Source organism: Danio rerio, chromosome 18 (genome assembly GCF_052040795.2).
Source record: "Danio rerio strain M-AB ecotype USA chromosome 18, GRCz13ab, whole genome shotgun sequence".
In the NCBI taxonomy this organism is placed as follows: domain Eukaryota; kingdom Metazoa; phylum Chordata; class Actinopteri; order Cypriniformes; family Danionidae; genus Danio; species Danio rerio.
Genome location: NC_141038.1, coordinates 6,720,543 through 6,740,650, shown reverse-complemented (window position 1 = coordinate 6,740,650; position 20,108 = coordinate 6,720,543). Strand labels below are relative to the sequence as shown.

Sequence of the window (20,108 nt, the reverse complement as noted above, 5' to 3'; positions counted from 1 at the left end):
CCCCTCCCCCAACCCTAAACCCAACCATCACAGTAATGTAAAAACAGTAGTTGTATCGAGTATTCATTCATTCATTTTCTTGTCGGCTTAGTCCCTTTATTAATCTGGATTCGCCACAGCGGAATGAACCACCAACTTATCCAGCAAGTTTTTACGCAGCGGATGCCCTTCCAGCCGCAACCCATCTCTGGGAAACATCCACACACACACACACACTCATACACTACTGACAATTTAGCCTACCCAATTCACCTGTCCCGCATGTATTTGGACTTTGGGGGAAACCGGAGCACCCGGAGGAAACCCACACGAAGGCAGGGAGAACATGCAAACTCCACACAGAAACGCCAACTGAGCCAAGGATCGACCCAGCGACCTTCTTGCTGTGAGGCGAACGTGCTAACCACTGCGCCACTGCATCACCCTGTATCGAGTATTATTTATGTTATCTATTAAATAACCCAATAAACTGTATTTATTAACGTCTACCCCTCCCCCAACCCTAAACTCGACCATCACAGTCCTGTAAAATATGAATTATTGTTCAACAGTGTCACAAAAATTATGCTATATTGATGTGCGTATCCACAGCTGTATCCCTTCTAGACTTTCCCTTAAACAACTTATTTAAATTGAGCTGAAACGACACAGTTCTTGAGATTTACTTAGTAGTTTTAAGTTTAATCCACTTAAATTTGTTGTTGACTGAAGGCTTTTGAAAAAAATGATGCATTTTGTTCATGTGACCAATTTATGATTAAACTACTCTTTTTTTTAAACTACGGTTGTTTAAAAACAGTAGTTTTACAGAGTATTATTTGTGTTTTTTATTAAATTATCCAGTAAATTGTTTATGCCTACCCCCACCCTAACCCTAAACCCAACCGTCATATTACTGTAAAAGTATATATTTTTTTGTTTTTCAGTGTCATAAAAATTACGCTATATTGAAGTGCATATCTGCAGCTTATCCTATCTAGACTTCACCTTAAACTACTTATTTAAATTGAGCGGACACAACACAATTCTTGACAATTTACTTGGTAGTTTTAGGTTCAATCCACCTTAATTTGTTGTGGACAGAAGGCTTTTGGAAACGATGAAGCATTTTAGTCATGTGACCAATTTATAATTAAACTAAAATTGTTGCTAGATCAGATACGGTTGCGAATGGAAGAGAATTAACAAGAATTATTTATATTATATATTAAATGTCCCATTAATTGTATCTTTTAACATCTACCCCCCCCACCCCCAAACATAAACACAACAGTAATGTAAAAACAGTAGTTTTACCGAGTATTATTTATGGTATTTATTAAATTATCCAATAAATAATATTTTATTATTATCATGTGACCAATTCATGATTAAACTACGGTTGTTGGTAGATCAGATACGGTTGAGGCAGGAAATAACCAAGAATTATTTATATTATTTATTAAATTTCCCAATAATTGTATTTTATTGTAACATTCACCCCTCCCCCAACCCTAAACCCAATCATCACAGTAATGTAAAAACAGTAGTTATACAGAGTATTATTTGTGTTATTTATTAAATTATTCAATAAATTGTATTTTATTAACGTCTACCACTCCTCCAACCCTAAACCTAACTATCACAGTGCTGTGAAATATTAATTATCGTTCTACAGTGTCACAAAAATGATGCTATGTTGATGTGCGTATCCACAGCTGTATCCCTTCTAGACTTTACCTTAAACAACCTATTTAAATTGAGCTGACACGACACAGTCCTTGAGATTTACTTAGTAGTTTTAAGTTTAATCCACTTTGGGGAACAATGGTGCATTTTAGTCATGTGACCAATTTATGATTAAACTACATTTTTTTTTAACTACGGTTGTTTAAAAACAGTAGTTGTACCGAGTATTATTTGTGTTATTTATTAAATTATCTAATAAATTGTATTTTATTAATGCCTACCCCCACCCTAACCCTAAACCCAACCGTCATATTACTGTAAAAAAATTATTAAACTACATTTTTTTAACTACGGTTGTTTAAAAACAGTAGTTGCACCGAGTATTATTTATCTTATTTATTAAATTATCCAATAAATTGTATCTTATTAACATTTAACCCCGACCACAACTCAACCAAACCCAACCGTCACAGTCCTTTAAAAATACGAATTATTGGTCATGTGACCAATTCATGATTAAACTACGGTTGTTGCTAGATCAGATACGGTTGTCCACCCCTCCCCCAACCCTAAACCCAACCATCACAGTAATGTAAAAACAGTAGTTGTACCGAGTATTATTTATGTTATTTATTAAATAACCCAATAAATTGTATTTTATTAACATCTACCCCCTCGCCAACCCTCAAAGTCCTGTAAAAATATTAATTATTGTTATACAGTGTCACAAAAATTATGCTATATTGATGTGAGCATTCACAGCTGTATCCCTTCTAAACTTTACCTTAAACAACTAATTTAAAATGAGCTCAAACAACACAATTTTTTAGATTTACTTAGTAGTTTTGGTTCAATCCAGCTAAATTTGTTGTGGACTGTGAAAACAGGCTTTCGGAAAACAATGAAGCATTTTAGTCATGTGACCAATTCATGATTAAACTACAGTTGTTGCTAGATCAGTTATGGTTGCGGCTAGAAGTTAGTGAGAATTATTTATATTATCTTTTAAATGTCCCATTGGTTGTATATTTTTTAACATCCACCCCTCCCCCAATCCTAAACCGGAGAACCCGGAGGAAACCCACGCCAACACTGGGAGAAAATGCAAACTCCACACAGAAATGCCAACTGACACGGCCGGTGTTCAAACCAGTAGCCTTCTTGCTGTGAGGCAACAGTGCTAACCGCTGAGCCACCGTGCTGCCCTCTGTTGAACTCTACGTGCATCTTTACATAAATTTCAAGCATCAACAAGCAACTGATTCATAAACCTGGTCCACAACCCAAAAATAAATGGAGCTTTTTCTCTTCTCATCATGACCTGAACCCTTCATGTGCGATACTCTTAGTTTCAGACCCATGTGCGCAGGCTGGTGTAACTGGACCTGACCCTGGTGACCAAGGTCTGGGCTGAAAAACAGATGGCTGCTTGTGAATGCCGGGTACACCTGAAAACAGCACCAGACCTGGCTGACCTTTCGCTCACCTACGGTGAATTCTGTGCATAGGTCAGACGGCCACCTGGGAGAACTCAACGAGACCACGAAACACCAAAAAAGAAACCAGCGACAAAGACATTCTGGCTGATGTGTTTTCTCTCTGATGAGTGGTAGAAAATCAGTGAGGCCCACTTTATATTAAGTGTCCTTAACTACTATGTACTTACATCAAAAAATAAATACAATGTACTTACTGTGTTATAATGTATTTGAGAACACTTGTGGTGCTTTTGAGTTGGAATAGAGGTTGGGTTATGGACAGGTTTGGTGGCATGGGTAGGTTTAAGGGTGGGTTAAGGTGTAAGGGATGGTCAACAGTGTATTTACAAATGTAATTACAAAAGTTATTTACAGATGTAATTACATACATGCATTTAATCAAGCATAAGTACACAGTAAATACATGTATTTACACAATATGTACATTGTAACAAACTATTAAATCTTATGAAAGTACATATTAGTTAAGGCCACTTAATATAAAGTGGGACCAATCAGTGGTACTTCCATGAGCAAAATCTTACTATATTTACATAAACTTTACATAAAACGCCATGTGACGGAACTCTGGAGGCCCCTAAACGAATGAGAATCCCTGAGAATCGTCCCTGAGAATCGTCCTAATTCCATTCTAACTTAGGTAAACAAATAATCGGTGCAAATTAATGCTCAATCAATCAATGTATGATAAAGTAATCTTCAATCAAAATCTGACGCTTGAGCCACAATAATCCTAACCACACCCCTCTTACTCTTAATTTAATGAAATGATATTCCCTTATTATCTTTCTACATCTTTTTTGTGTTTAGCTCTAAATAAAAAGCATCAAAAGTAAGAGCTAAAAAAAGAGCTCCTGCACTGTCCCCGTTACAGAAACATCTTGCCTTTATGCGCTGAGTAGACTTGAGTACAGTTTTGAGGCAGTTGGGATGGTAGGACATATTTAGAGCAGTTTCTTGCTCTCTCTGTGTGTGTGTGTGTGTGTGTGTGTGTGTGTGTGTGTGTGTGTGTGTGTGTATGTGTGTGTGTGTGTGTACAAAAGAAATAGAAATAGTTTGAACTTGACTTCACTTGAGCTGATACTGATTTCTCGGGTTTTCTTGGGATGAGTGTCGGATATAAAATAAAATAAAATGATATGGAATAAAAGTACTGTCAGTTTTCAAGTGATTTGAATAAAAGTATTGAACTTTATAAATTATACCTCTTTATTGGCATTTGTCATTTGCTAAGGGGCTGCTTACAAACACAAAATAGTTTTTTTTTAAATCAGCAAAGCTGCTTCTTAATGTTGGATAGCCATGCAAGTTCTGAAAGACTCATTAATTCATTCTTTCTCTTTCGGCTTAGTCCCTTATTTATCAGGGGTTGTCGTCACAGTGGAATGAACAGCCAACTACTCTCCAGCATATGTTTTATGCAGCGAATGCTCTCACAGCTGCAACCCAGTACTGGGAACCACTTGCACAGTTAAATTCACACAGACACTCATTTACTATGGACAATTTTGTTTATTCAGTTCACCTATAGCGCATGTGTTAGGACTGTGGGGGAAAAGGGAGCACCCAGAGGAAATTTACGCCAACACATCAACATGCAAACTCCACACAGAAATGCCAACTGACCCAGCTCAGACAACAAAATCATTTGTATAATTTTACAGCCAACTGCATGATAGTTTAAAGTTCCGAGCTTGTACACCGAGACTAATAACCATGCACACTGAATTAACTTTGACTGAGGCTATAATTAAAGGGCGTCACACACCGGATGCGCCACGACACGGCACACCAGACACGCACATTCGCATGTTATTTAAAATGAAACTATTCAGATGGCGCGGTAGAGATATGAACAGTGTCCTGAGTAGTGGCTGGGTGCCGCGCCGTTCTGTGTACCCTGACAGAAACCTATGCTTACAATTCTAAAATGCATGGTGCTGCGTGTCGGTGCCTGGTGTGCAGCCTGCCTAAGGCAAGTTTGTTACATTTACATTTAGTCATTTAGCAGACGATTTTATCAAAAGCGACTTACAAATAAGGACAAGGAAGCAATTGACACAACTATAAAAGTAACAATGGAGGAATGTGCACGTGAGGCAACGCACTTGCAATTTCCAGCTGCACCTAGTTAAGATCACAGCGTGCTTCTGTGACCTCCGGAAATGCAAACAGCTGAAGTTTAAGAAGGCGCAATGAAAAGTACATGTTAGCAAACCTACCTAAAGTTACAAACAATGGCGCGGATGAGAGCGATCATGTTGTAAATGTTGATCTTGTGTTGAGTCCACAACTTCTAAACTTCTCTGACCACATTTCTAGAAATGCTCGACTGTGCAGATTCGCACTCTATAACATCAGAAAGATCCGACTCTTCTTATCTGAACATGCAGCTCAACTCCTTGTTCAAGCACTTGTTCTCTCCAGACTGGATTACTGCAACTCTCTACTAGCGGGGCTTCCAGCTAACTCTATCAAGCCTCTTCAGCTGCTCCAGAACGCAGCAGCACGAGTGGTCTTTAATGAACCTAAAAGAGCACATCACTCCGCTGCTAGTCCGTTTGCACTGGCTGCCAGTTGCTGCTCGCATCAAATTCAAAGCTCTGATGTTTGCCTACAAAGCAACCTCTGGCTTTGCTCCTTCTTATCTGCTCTCACTTCTGCAGATTTATGTACCCTCCAGAAACTTGTGAATGAACGTCGCCTCGTGGTTCCATCCCAAAGAGGGAAGAAATCACTTTCCCGAACTCTTGCGTTCAATCTGCCCAGTTGGTGGAATGTACTCCCTAACTGCATCAGAACGGCAGAGTCACTCTCTGTCTTCAAGAAACGACTAAAAACTAAACTATTTAGTTTCCACTTCCCTTCCTAATCTGCAAATGCCTCTCTGGATATACCACTAACTGTACTACTACTGTACACTAACTGTAGCACTTATTCATTGTTGCTCTTATAGTTGTGTAAATTGCTTCCTTGTCCTCATTTGTAAGTCGCTTTGGATAAAAGCGTCTGCTAAATGACTAAATGTAAATGAAAATGTCCAGTGAGCCTTACATCTAAAAATAGAGCAAGGGTGTTTTTTTGGTGACATCGCTTTGACTCACACGCTGAAACTGGCGCATGTGTAACAACAAATTGAGGATACGGTAATGCGCGCCTGCCGGTCAATATTGGTCCACCGTTTTTATGTTGTTAAATTGAAAAAAAAAGGACTGGGTGTGTTTATAACTTCCCAATATGACGGCCTATACCAGGGGTGGCCAACCCTGTTCCTGGAGAGCCACCTTCCTGCAGATTTCAGTTGCAACCCATAACCCTCCTACTGTATTTCAATACTGGTCAGTATGGTGGTACTTGAAGAAGCAGTTTTTCTCTGAGGTGGTACTTGGTGAAAAAAGTTTGAGAACCACTGGTTTAGACTGTTCTTCCTACTAAAAGTTTTCCAGGAACGGTGTACAGTGCACTAACAAAAAAGATAAATTTAAACACATTTTTCTATTAGTGCAATCATTTTGTAAGAAGCTGCAAAGCAAAAACGTTGGAAATAATGTAACCCCGCCGGTCCTACACCACCCAACCCACTCCAAGCTGATATCGAACCGGCGACCTTCCGCATGGGAGTCAGTTGCTCTAACAAGGAGGCTAAAGACCAAGGTCTCTAGCATCTGTCACCAGAGCACCTTTAGAGGTCAGAGGAATGAAGTTTACCAGCACAGCACTTCACTAGCTGGCCTCCGTTACAATAGCACAAAGATTAGTTTTTCCACCAAGTTCTGAACGGAGCTCCTATTTCCCAAAGACGATCATTCATTCATAGAGACGGCTCTGTCATCATCAGAGGGAGAAACACAGTTTGTGGCACCAGAATGCTCCTCTCACATCCATCAGCCTCGTTTTTTCCTGACAGCATGGCCCAGATTGAGCAGAGCACACTGGGTGAACTGCCATCTCTCTCCTCCCTTCTGGCTCCAGACCCAGTGGTGCAATGGTCTTTAGAAAGGGACATGGAAAAAGCAGGATTTGACTGCAGGTGAAATGTCTTCAGAATGAGACCGGATTTTTACATAGAGGGATGCAGAGGCGAAGACACACCAGTTGAGGAGTTAAAGAGCCATGCAGTAACAGCACACTGGTGAGGGAAGTCCACTGGAGACCGGAGAAGTGCAAGACACGGGTCAGCTTTAATTAAACTCCATTAAAGCAACTCACACCCACAGGAACCTGCGGAGTGCTGCTGCTCTACAGGACAAAATACTGTTATCAGTCTGGTGCTCAAACTGCAGAGAGCTGAGCTGACAAATAAAGAATGGTTGCAGTCTAACACATGCTGCCTTAAATTCATTCATTTTCCTTCGGATTAGTCCTTTATTTATTAGGGGTCACCACAGTGGAATGAACCGCCAAATATTCTGGCATATGTTTTACACACTGGATCCCCTTCCAGCCGCAACCTAGTACTGGGAAACACCCATACACTCTCACATTCATACACTTTAGTTCATCCAATTCAACTTTAGCGCATGTTTTTAGACTGACCACTGGAACACCCGGAGGAAGTTTACGTGAACACAGGGAGAACATGCAAGCTCCACGCAGAAATGCCAGCCGGTCCACCAGCGACTTTTTTGCTTTGAGGCGACAGTGGCGTCACACTTAACAAGCGGATTGAGGGGTCAAATTAAATATAGACACTTTTAAAACCCTTTGGTCATTTGAGCATGATGCTAATGGTCCAATCTGATTCAATTCATTATGCTAAGCTAAGCTAAAAGTGCTCCCGCCAGACAAATAGATCGGCTGAATGGATTAAAAAATAATACACATTCAAAAATAATCAAAAAAAACTGTAGAAGACCTTTATCAGACAAAATAAAGACAAATTTTTGTCTTTTATTAGACAAAAAAAGGGTGGAGTGTTTCTTTACATTAGGCAGCATTTATCAGAAAACATTCACAAACTCGAGGCCCAAATACTGCTCCAGATCAACATATGACAGAATCCATCTATCATTAGGGTGTTGGCATGAGCATCATGGCAGAGGTTTAGAGTAAGAGGCTTAGAGCACAGTTTGTGTGTGTGCGATATGATCTCTTTCGTCTGCACGCACACAGCAATGCCCACTGCTGGGAAATAAAAAAAGCAGAGACATCACACCAGCCTGGTGCTCGCTGTAATAACTGACACAAGGCATCTTTCAGTTCTTACGATAGTCTTTTTCATATTTATTTGAAAATCATTTCAATGTGACATTTTCCTGCATTTGTTTAAGCTATTACATGGCACTCATTGAAATGCTCATTAAAAAAAAACATGAAGTGTTATTATTACAACCCCAATCAGAAAAAGTTGGAATGGGAAACGCAAACAAAAAATGAAGAAGTGATTCCTTCATTCACTTTGACATGTATTTTATTACAGACAATACAACACACACTGTTTAATGTGTTCCTCGTGATTATTATAATGTTTTCCTCAAATATACAAGTATTCCAATGTTGGCACATTTAAAAAAAGTTGTATCAGTAAAGCAATCGCCACTTTGTAATGTTTCCTTTCATTTTCACACCAGACGCAGAATGCGCGGATAAATCACAATATTCGCGTGTAAATAGACGTATGAAAATTTTGAGTTTACTCGTTTCACTCACGCGTCAATTCCACATCATTCGGCATCAAATTTACTGAGCAAAGACGTGGATTTGCATCATAGGCAGGGCTTCTGTCTGCCTGGTCATTGTAGCTTCATTGCTAAATGGCTAACTTGGATTTAATTAAGAAAATATCAGTGTTTATGTGCTTTATGAAGGCTGAAAAACAGAGCTGATTCTTTTGGAGCCGTGTCCACTAGATCCTTTCAGAGGTGCACTCAGCTCTGTGAGTTCATAAACGCCACCAGATACTTAATCTGGATGATGGAGGCTTCCAGCGGTGCTTCAGACTGAGCCAAGCCCAGTTTGATCAACTGTCGGCTGGAGAATTTCCCCCCGGGTCACCAACAACAGGCACTATGTCATAATCACGTCCCACAGAAGAAAAAGCTCCTGATTGGTTAACGCGGCTCGAATGACTGCTGAAGTTCAAATTTTCGAACTAGAGCGTTTCATGTGAAACGCTTGTTAAACGTTCAACTCGCACAGCTTCATTTGCGCGAATTGCTTCACCTCATTCCTGCGTATCGCGGCGCAGGATGTCTGTTCGCATTTTTACCTTGACTTAACATGTAAATCCCTCGCGCTTGGAGCTTCTTCCGTGTCTGGTGTGAACACAGCATTAAAAGACGTTTAGGGACTGAGTCACCAAATGATGAAGTGATTCAGGTGTAATTTTGTCCCATTCTTTCTGCAAACAAGTCCTAAGGTGAGCAACAGAACAAGGTCTTCGTTGTCGCATGTTGCACTCCAAAATGCACTACACATTCTCTATTGGAGACAGGTCGGGACTGCAGACAAGCCAGTCAAGTTCCTGTATCATCTTCCTCTGCAGCTAGGACTTGTACTGTAATGTGTGCAGAATGTGGTTTTGCATTGTCTTGTTGATATATGCATGGGCGTCCCTGGAAAGGAAGGCAGCATATTGTGCTGCAATATCTCTATGTGCTTATCAGCATTAATAGTGCCAGCACTGAAGTGCAAGTTACCTTTGCCAAGGGCACTGACACAACCTCATACCATGACAAACTCTGGATTTTGGACTTGTTGCTGGTAACAGTCTGGATGATTATTTTCTTCTTTAGTCCAGAGCACACAGCATCCATTTCTCCCCAAAATTACCTGAAATACTGACCACAGTACATATTTCCATCTTGTAATGATCCATCACAGATGCCTCCAAGCCTAGAAATGTCGACGGCGCTTCTGGACACTGTTAACATAGGGCTTCCTTTTGGCACAGTACAGTTTCATCTGGTATTTGTGACTGTAAATATGTTGACAAAAGATTGTCAAAGTAGTCCTGAACCCATGTGGTGATATCGTTTATAGATGAAGATTCTTGATGCAGTGCAACCTGAGGGATTAGAGATCAGGAATGTTCAGCTTAGGCTTGTGCCCTTGTGCTTTATGTACTGAAATTCCTCCAGATTCCTTGAATCTTTTAATGAAGTTATGCACTGTTGAAGGTGAAATATCCAAATGTCTTCTTGTCCTTCATCGAGGAACATTGTTTTTAAACATTTTAATAGGTTTCTTACATATTTGTTTGCAACTGGTGATCCTCTGCCCATCTTTGCTCCTAAAGGACTACACCTTTCTTGGGTGCTGCTTTTGTACCGAGTTATAATTAAAATCACCTGTTGGCATCACCTGTTTTAAATCACATCCTCATTTAATCGATTTATCTGATTACTAGCCTTAAATTCCTCCTGTCACAACCTTTTTTGCAATGTGTTGCAGGTCTGAATGGCAGGAAAGGATGTTTATTTACAAATGAGATGAAGTTGACCAGACAAAACACAAAATATTTTGTGTCCATACTATCTGCAATTGAATACAAGTCAAAGTAAGTTTGGAAATCACTACTTTCTTTCTTCGATTTGCATACTGTCCCAATTTTTCCTGATTTAGGGGTTGTAATTCTATAACTAAACTGAATATAATAATTGCCGTTCATAACTAGAATTAAATGCTTATTCTAACTGCATATGTCATGTATGTATCGTGCATTTGACTCTCAAGATGTGTAATTGTTTGTTTTTTCATTGCAAAGTTACTCAATATTGTTAGCTCACACGTCATTTAAACAACACAGTACAATATGATATTATTGTAGATAATAAACATTGCACACCCCTAGTGATTATGTTAAGGTCTGGATTTGACAAAAGAGCAACCTTAAAAGTTACTAAAATACTGTAAGATCTACTTTATTAATAACAATAACTTGATCAATAAACAAAAATATCCAATTATTGATTTTCTTTTCAGCTTAGTCCCTTTATTAATCCGGGGTCGCCACCGCGGAATGAATCGCCAACTTATCTAGCACGTTTTTACGCAGCGGGTGCCCTTCCAGCCGCAACCAATCTCTCGGAAACATCCACACACACTCATTCACACTCATACACTACGGGCAATTTTAGCCTTCCCAATTTACCTGTGCCGCATGTCTTTGGACTGTGGGGGAACTCGGAGGAAACCCACGCGAACGCAGGGAGAACATGCAAACTCCACACAGAAACGCCAACTGACCCAGCCAAGGCTTAAACCAGCGACCTTCTTGCTGTGAGGCGACAGCACTACCTACTGCGCCAGCACATCGCCACAAAAATATCCAAAGAAAATAAATGACACTTTTTTTTTCCAACCCAGAAGCAAGAAAGTCTTTTAGGTTTGGAACAAAATGAGGGCAGATTTCCATTTTAAGAGTTTGTTTCTTCATCTCGCAGCAACCCAGAGTTAAAAATCTTCTTTTTATCCTTCACGAGTTCAAAGGCAGAGTCACTTTCTCCCTGTGCTGACGAGAAGAGACGTGACTCAGAAATGCAGGCGTCCTTCAAATCTAGGCCTCGAGAGGGTGAAACACTGACAAACCCAATCTCTGGCAATGCCAAAACACTTTCTGTGCACTTCTAGCAGAGGATTATCATCGACATGGACATTAAAAACTTCAAATCAGCAGTGCGTCTGTTCTGATGAACTGAAAAAAAAAACATGAATAGTAAAACACAAAAGTAGTATTAGGGTCTCACTATGGGTTATTTATCTGTATCCAGTTATTCTGATGCCATGTTCTTATGCATTTAATTTTCTTAATTTTATATTTATGTATTTATTTATTTATTGTTGTTTTGTTAATTGAGTTAATGAATAAGAGGTTAGGGAATGGGATTAACAATAGAAAATACATTACTGTTTACCTCTCAATATTTCATTTGTATTGCCAAACAAAATACCAATAAAAAGATTTACACCAATTTATACTTTAGTAAAAATCTTTAATCAGAATTGTCCAAATAACACGACTTCAAAATGAGTTAATAATATAGAAACAACAGAAGCACTAAATATTAAATTAGTCTAGTTCACTCGAGCTTTTAAGAATAGTTTTTAATACATATAATGTTTAAATAATGTAAACAAACAAACAAAAAAAAACATAATTTTTAAGTTAATAAAAACTAAATACTTAATATAATTGTATTAAAAAATATCTGGATTTACTACAGCTGATTATTTAAAAAAACAAAAATATTATTAAAACAAATACGTATAATTAAAAATTTAAAAATAAAATATTATGAACAGAATTACTTATTATAATTGTATTTTTGAAAACTATGGTATAATATTAACAGTATATTTTGTTGTTATACATAATAACTGATTTAAAATTATATACAAATGTTATTGATTGAACTTAATTTACAGTTTATGTTTTAACATTGCAATAAACACAATATTTTTACATGATAAAACAAACAAACATAAAAGTATTAATTAAATTGTATTAAAATGATCTGGTTTCACTATAATTTATTAATAAAAATAACAAAATATTATACAAAATAAAACAGTATAACATTAAAATAGGCCGCATGGTGGCTCAGTGGGTAGCACGTTCGCCACACACCAAGAAGGTCACTGGTTTGAGCCTCGGCTGGCTCAGTTGGCATTTCTGTATGGGGTTTGAATGTTCTCACCGTGTTGGCGTGGGTTTCCTCCGGGTGCTTCGGTTGCTATAGGTGAATTAGGTTAGCTAAATTTTCCGTAGTGTATGTATGTGAATGAGTGTGTATGGATGTTTCCCAGTGATGGGTTGCAGCTGGAAAGGCATCCACTGCGTAAAACATGTGCTGGATAAGTTGGCGGTTCATTCCACTGTGGCGACTCCTGATTAATAAAGCGACTAAGCCATAAAGAAAATGAATGAATGAAAAAACGACGTCATTATAATAACATAATATATTTTTATTATACATAATAACTTACTATTATAAAAATATTTAAATACATCATTTGTATATACAATGTTAAAAAATAGTTTGACTGATTGCACTTTATTTATAAGATATATTTTAAATATCGTTATCAAAACAACATTTTTAAAAGATAAAACAAACAAAAGTACTTAATATAATTGTAATAAAATGATCTGGGTTCACTATAATTATTATTAAGTTATATTTAATAATTTAATACATTTAATGATAAATTATTATTAAAATAAAACAAAAATATGCATAACAATAAAATACAAATAAGAAAGTATTAAAATATATAAATGACTGTTTAAATTTTATAAAGAAAACAATGGAATAATAATAATAATAATAATAATAATAATAATAATAATAATAATAATAATAATAATAATAATAATAATAATAATCATCATAATAATAATAATAATAATAATAACATTAATAATAATAAAAACAACAACAACAACCACTTACTATTAAAAGATATTTAAAATATCCAATTTAAAAACACAAATGTTTTTCAAAATTTGACTTTTTGATTGCACTTAATAGGGTACCGAGCTAGTGTTGTTCCCATACTGATAAACTTCCTTTTATTGTGATTTTTTTCCCATTATATACGATTCCTTTTACAGCCTCGATGTTGTAATGCAATTAAAATACAATCAGGTAAATAAACTTTGGCATTCATTTAGTTGCTAAAGCGTAAAACGAGACAAAAAGCAGTTTACTCGCACGCCCCAGTCAGAATCGGCAGGCTAGCGCAGAAGCTTCATTGAATATACTGGGGTAAAAACAAATGCTCTTATTATAAAGACATGACCGGGGGAAAATTGTAATTTAATGCAGTGCTTCTTGTACAATCTGAAACCCACTTTATGCATCACTAAGCCAGTGGAGATTGCTGATTTGTAAAGAAAAAAGTTCACCGGAAGCGCTTAACCCAGGTTACTGGCAAATTAAAAGTCCTATTAGCATGTTTCGGCATATACCCTATTTACAGTACATGCATGCAATACTAACCTAGTGTATTCAATGTGACCACATTATGTGTATGGATATTGCCTAAATCAAGCATGTTATAAAAATAAGCATTCATATTTAGATTTAGACTACAAAGTGCATGGCGTATTTGCACAATGGGTGTTATTTTCTTCTGCAAAAATCTGCCACAAAAAAAATACATGCTATTCAGGAATTAAGTCCATTTAAGCAATGTCATGCAAATGTAAACCCTGCCATAAACAAAATTAAGTTTTCATCAAAACAGCAAAACCCTTTCTATGTTTTTTGAATATGCTTGTATTTTACAGTACTGTAAATATACTGTCTATGTTTTCAAACTATTATGTCAGATTTTGCAAAGTCTCACAAGTGCCGATTTCACATCTCTCACATCCAAAACGAATCTTTTTTTCTTGCAAAAATGTAAAATAAAATCAATCATTATTGTTCTATAGAGAGCCAACTCTTATCCTTTTGATTATCATTGTTTCATTTGGGTTGTGCAGTTTAATTCAGAATTTCTACAAAGTATGTTGTATACTGTAAACTCCCAAACGTTTTGGTCACCTCCGTAGCACATTTATTTTCATTCAATCATTCGTTTTCTTGTCGGCTTAGTCCCTTTATTAATTGGAGGTCGCCACAGCGGAATGAACCGCCAACTTATCCAGCTATTTTTTTACGCAGCGGATGCCCTTCCAGCCACAACCCATCTCTGGGGAACATCCACACTCACACACACACTCATACACTACTGACAATTTAGCCTACCCAATTAATCTGTACCGCATGTCTTTAGACTGTGGGGGAAACCGGAGCACCCGGAGGAAACCCATGCGAACGCAGGGAGAACATGCAAACTCCACACAGAAATGCCAACTGAGCCAAAGCTCGAACCAGGGACCTTCTTGCTGTGAGGCGACAGCACTACCTATTGCGCCACTGCCTCGCCCATGTTTATTTTCCTCATTTAAAATATAAAAAATGTTTACAGATTGATATTATTCTGATCCTATAACTCTGTGGTTAGTTATTCTGGAAAATATAAACAGATTTTTCAATTTAAAGTTAACCTACGGTATACTTTGTGAATTTATGTTTTGAGATTTATCAGCCTGATCTCACGAGAAAACGTAAATATTTTACGTTTTGGCAGTTTAGTGGCTAATTCGTATGAGTTCAGTCGTACGAAATTGAATGATTTTAAAAATGGAGGAGTGGCACCTAACCCCACCCCTAAACCCAACCGTCATTGGGGGATGAGCAAATTGAACTAAATTGAACGAATTAGATCGTACGAATTACGAATTAGCCCCTAAATCAAAAAGTTACAAATTGCCGTGAGATTGTGTTGGATTTACTGCAAATGTCACATCCATGACGCTGGAATTGCTCTTCTCTGAAGCAGGTAAATGATTGGTCAGTTGTTCAGCTATAGGACACGTTTAGCACAAACAGTTCACAGACTTGACACATAATTGAAGAGCGATCAATAACAGGAGCTTTGCATATGCTTAGAAAGGCCTTCGCAGATGCTCAGCAAACAGCAACAGTGGAGTTCAGTGTATTCTGTGCATTTACTGACACAGACTTCGAGAGATCGCAGATGTTTTTAATACTCTTTATGCCATCTGTGCTGTCCTGAGGCCAAGCAACGAGTGCTAGCAGGAAAAAAAAAAAAACAATGCCTGGGATTATATCTACCTCGTCACATCTGAAATCTGACAGTGAGACAGCTGGGCGATATGGCAAAAATGCAATCTCGATTAATATTTTTTCATATTGAGCAATAACGATATATATATATATATATATATATATATATATATATATATATATATATATATATATATATATATATATATATATATATCTATCGGTTAGTATTGTTGCTTCACAGCAGGAAGGTCACTGGTTTGAGCCTCAGCTGTGACAGCTGGTATTTTTGTGTGGAGTTTGCATGTTCTCCCTATGTTGGCGTGGGTTTCCTCTCGAAGTAACAGTGCTGGGTTGTGGCTGGAAGGGCATCCGCTGTGTAAAACATATGCTGTAATAGTTGGCAGTTCATTCTGCTGTGGCAATCCCTGATAAATAAAGAAACTAAGCTGAAGGAAAATGAATGAAGGATTTTCAATACTATTTGTTAATGCTTCCAGGTTTAAAAGAGTATCCCAAGTTCCAAACAATGACTGAAGCCACAAAAATTAGAGGGTCCATTAAATAGCATAACTTATTTTCGGTGGCCGATACTTCTTGCATCTCTAATATTAACATGCTTCTAGATTCCCATTGTTGCACATTTCTACTCTTCGATCAGTTTAGAGTACAAAAGTCCAGAGCTTGTCATAGTTCTCAACATAAATTATCACAATTCAATATAATATAATTTATCGACTCGGCCCTAGTGAGACATTAGTGATAATGCTGCCGATATTTACCTGTATGTTGTAAATATTACAAAATATTCAGTGTATATTAAATATTACACTGAAAAAAATTAATTAGATTAACAATTTTTTTTAAGATAAGTGGTTGCAAACAATGTATATGGCCTGAATTTAAACAAAGCACGTTGAACATAAATTTAACTTGGTTGTGTAAAATAAGCCCATATAATTTTTTTTGCAACAACTTAGTAAAAAAATGTTGTACATCCATCCAATAAATCCTTTTTTTAGAGTAAAATCTAGTGATTAAAATTGTAATACCTTGTTTATTCGCTGTAAAATGACTAAATCGAACAGGTGTTCTTGGAAAATATTGTGTCAAAGCTTTTCCTGTAATGTTAATAGAATGTGAGTTTCCTGATTGAATAATGTTTTCAAAATGGATGTTGCTGTTTGGAACATTTTAGTTGGGTTTGTCTAACGTCTAATTTTATTTTATTGTTCTATTTTAACATTTATTTATCTAATCTATTAATTTAAAATACTTTGAAAGCAATATTAAAATGTTTACAACATTTATTAATATTAAAATGTATTTCACATTCAGAAAATACTGAAAAAGAAATGTTTGCTTCATATTGCAAAAATGTTTTAAGGCATTTAAAAAAATATTGAAATCTATAAGACAATTATATAACCTATTATATATTATCTATATAATATAAAGTATAGGCAGCACAGTGGCTCAGTGGTTAGCACTGTCACCTTACAGCAAGAAGATCGCTGGTTTGAGCCCGACTGGGTCTGTTGGCATTTCTGTGCGGGGTTTCCATGTTCTCCCTGTGTTGGTGTTGGTTTCCTTCGGGTGCACCAGTTTCCCCCACAGTCCAAAAACATGTGCTATAAGTGAATTGGATAAACTAAATTGGCATTAGTGCATGAGTGTGTGTGTGTAAATGCGAGTGTGTATGGATGTTTCCCAGTACTGGGTTGCGGCTGCAATGTGATAGTGAATCTAATGAAACACATGACAGAATAGTTGCGGGTTCATTTTACTGTGGTGACCTTTGAAAGGGACAAACCCGTAGAAATTAATATAAATTATTTATATAATTTAAATAACTAAATTTTTTTTGTATTATTTTGTTTTCTGTATGTGTGTATATCATATATGATATACACACCTTGCGTATATCCATGAATATATATATATATATATATATATATATATATATATATATATATATATATATATATATATATATATATATATATATATATATATATATATATATATATGTGTGTGTGTGTGTGTGTATATATACTGTATATATACAGTTGAAGTCAGAATTATTAGCCCCCTTTTGATTTTTTTTTCTTTTTTAAATATTTCCCAAATGATGTTTAACAGAGCAAGAAAATTTTCACAGTATGTCTGATAATATTTTGTCTTCTAGAAAAAAGTCTTATTTGTTTTATTTCGGCTAGAATAAAAGCAGTTTTGAATTTTTTAAAAACTATTTTTGGGACAAAATTATAATGTATAGTCTACAGAACAAACTTTATACATCTTTATACAATTACTTGCCTAATTACCCTAACCTGCCTAGTTCACCTTATTAACCTAGTTAAGCCTTCAAATTTTACTTTAAACTGTATAGAAGTGTCTTGAAAAATATCAAGTCAAATATTATTTACTGTCATCATGGCAAAGATAAAATAAATCAGTTATTAGAAATAGGTTTTTAAAACTATATAAATATATATATATATATATATATATATATATATATATATATATATATATATATATATATATATATTTATATTATGTCAAAACAAACTTTTATTTTGGATGCAATTATTCACAGTTAATCTTTGCCCAGCACTAATTATTTAAATGTTTAACGCAAAAAAATTGCTTAAAATAACTTTGAATACACTTACTTCCTACAATATATGCAGTGCAGAACAAGTTACACAAAGTTGTTTATTCTTTTAGCTTATGGATTTGATCATTTCAACAACAGAGAGGCTTGCCTTATTGACCTCTTTTTTTATTTAAAGAAACATACAGTGTAATATTGTATCCTAAATATATCACTAACTGTGTTTCTCAGGTCAACACATCCTAGCAAGCACTTGACCCATGACCATTATTCATACTTTCAAATGAAAGGCTTGTGCACGCCTGCAAACCCAACCAAAGCAATCAATCAGACCATCAATATCCACTGATTGGAGGTGACCACTATTGAGTTCACCTGCGAGCCTGAAACATGCTGCAATTCTCCTTCAACCCTTTCCACATCATTCCTTTCCCTTCTCCTCTCTTTCCTCTCATCCCTCTCTTATCGATCCCTTGCTTTCACTGCCACCGATTGCACTTTAACACCTCATTTTCCCTCCCCTCTCGTTCAGTAGCCTCCTCCATCTCTCTCATATAATCCACGTTAAACACGCTCTCAGCACACCTCATCTCCACGTGAGCAAACCAGCTCTTTTACACCAGCAGCAGACGCAAGAAAATCATCTCCACTCTGCATGTCTCATTTACACAAACATGAAATAGGATTTTTCTTGCAGGACATGATTTATGCATCCTCAGTTACGCCCAGATGTGGGATGCAGCGATGCCCGGCGTACTGTATGAGCTTACCCTCTCTGATTCAATACAGACATTTTAATTATTGAATCAATAAGGAGAGGGTTTAAAAATAGAACATGGAGAAAAGCCAAGAGTATCACCACACACACACACACACACACACACACACACACACACACACACACACACGCACATACTCACCACTGTTTATCAATAATCAAATAGTTGAATGATGGAAAATACAGAAAAATCCTGAATGTTTTTTCTTGTAATAAATGTGATGGTTAATGTTGAATTATTTTGATTATTTGTGCAGAATTAGATTGTTTTATATTAATAAACTGCCTATAATATCATAAAATCAAGTGTTATTACAGATAAATTACAAATGCAAACAAAACATGATACAAAATTAAAAGGAAGACGTGAAGAGATCACTTGTTATTAAAGGACATTCAGGTTTGCACGTTCTCCTGTGGAGAATAAACCCATAACAAGAGGAGTATGATAAAGATGATTTATTGTACGTCTTTCAGGAACCATTTTTCGGTTAGATAACGTAAGAAAAAACGTGTAAATCTCTTACCGTGAGATGTCAGAGAGATGCTGATGCTCCGGGATGCTGATGTTCAATCCTGCTCGTCTATGCGCCCTCGCACACCTTTATTATGAGAGGCGGCCCCGCCTACTTTCTCTTCTGGTTGGTCAGGACTAACTTTCGCTTTAAATCGCGCTCATTTACATTGTTTATGTCACCCGCACTTCTACTGACCTTATACTAAAAGATAAACATTAACCTAACAGTTTTTTACTTGAATACTTCGATATGGCGAAATAAACGCCAGTCCTTTGACTGGATGTCGTAAGGGCTCACAAGGCGTTTGTGGGAGTTGTAGTTCTTCGTAAAACCTCTATGTTTTGCCTTGAACTATCAGAGGTGTTTAAAAGAACTACAAAACGTCACGTTTTGGATCGTTCCATCCCCTTTCTAGTTTCTGATTGGTTCTCGCAGCCTCTTCAT

At 36.6% G+C, this 20,108-nt stretch overlaps 2 protein-coding genes across 3 annotated transcripts in view; one reads left to right on the top strand and one right to left on the bottom strand.

Annotated features, from left to right (window-relative positions):
- Nucleotides 1-19,724, bottom strand: part of serpini1 (serpin peptidase inhibitor, clade I (neuroserpin), member 1) — a 42,532-nt gene extending 22,808 nt beyond the window's left edge. Inside the window, exon 1 of the mRNA XM_087292087.1 lies at nucleotides 19,674-19,724. The gene's annotated coding sequence lies outside the window, so the exon portion shown is untranslated. The remainder of the gene's footprint in view (nucleotides 1-19,673) is intronic.
- The window catches only part of golim4a (golgi integral membrane protein 4a), an 836,478-nt gene that overhangs the window by 205,539 nt on the left and 610,831 nt on the right, over nucleotides 1-20,108 (top strand). The window lies entirely within an intron of this gene.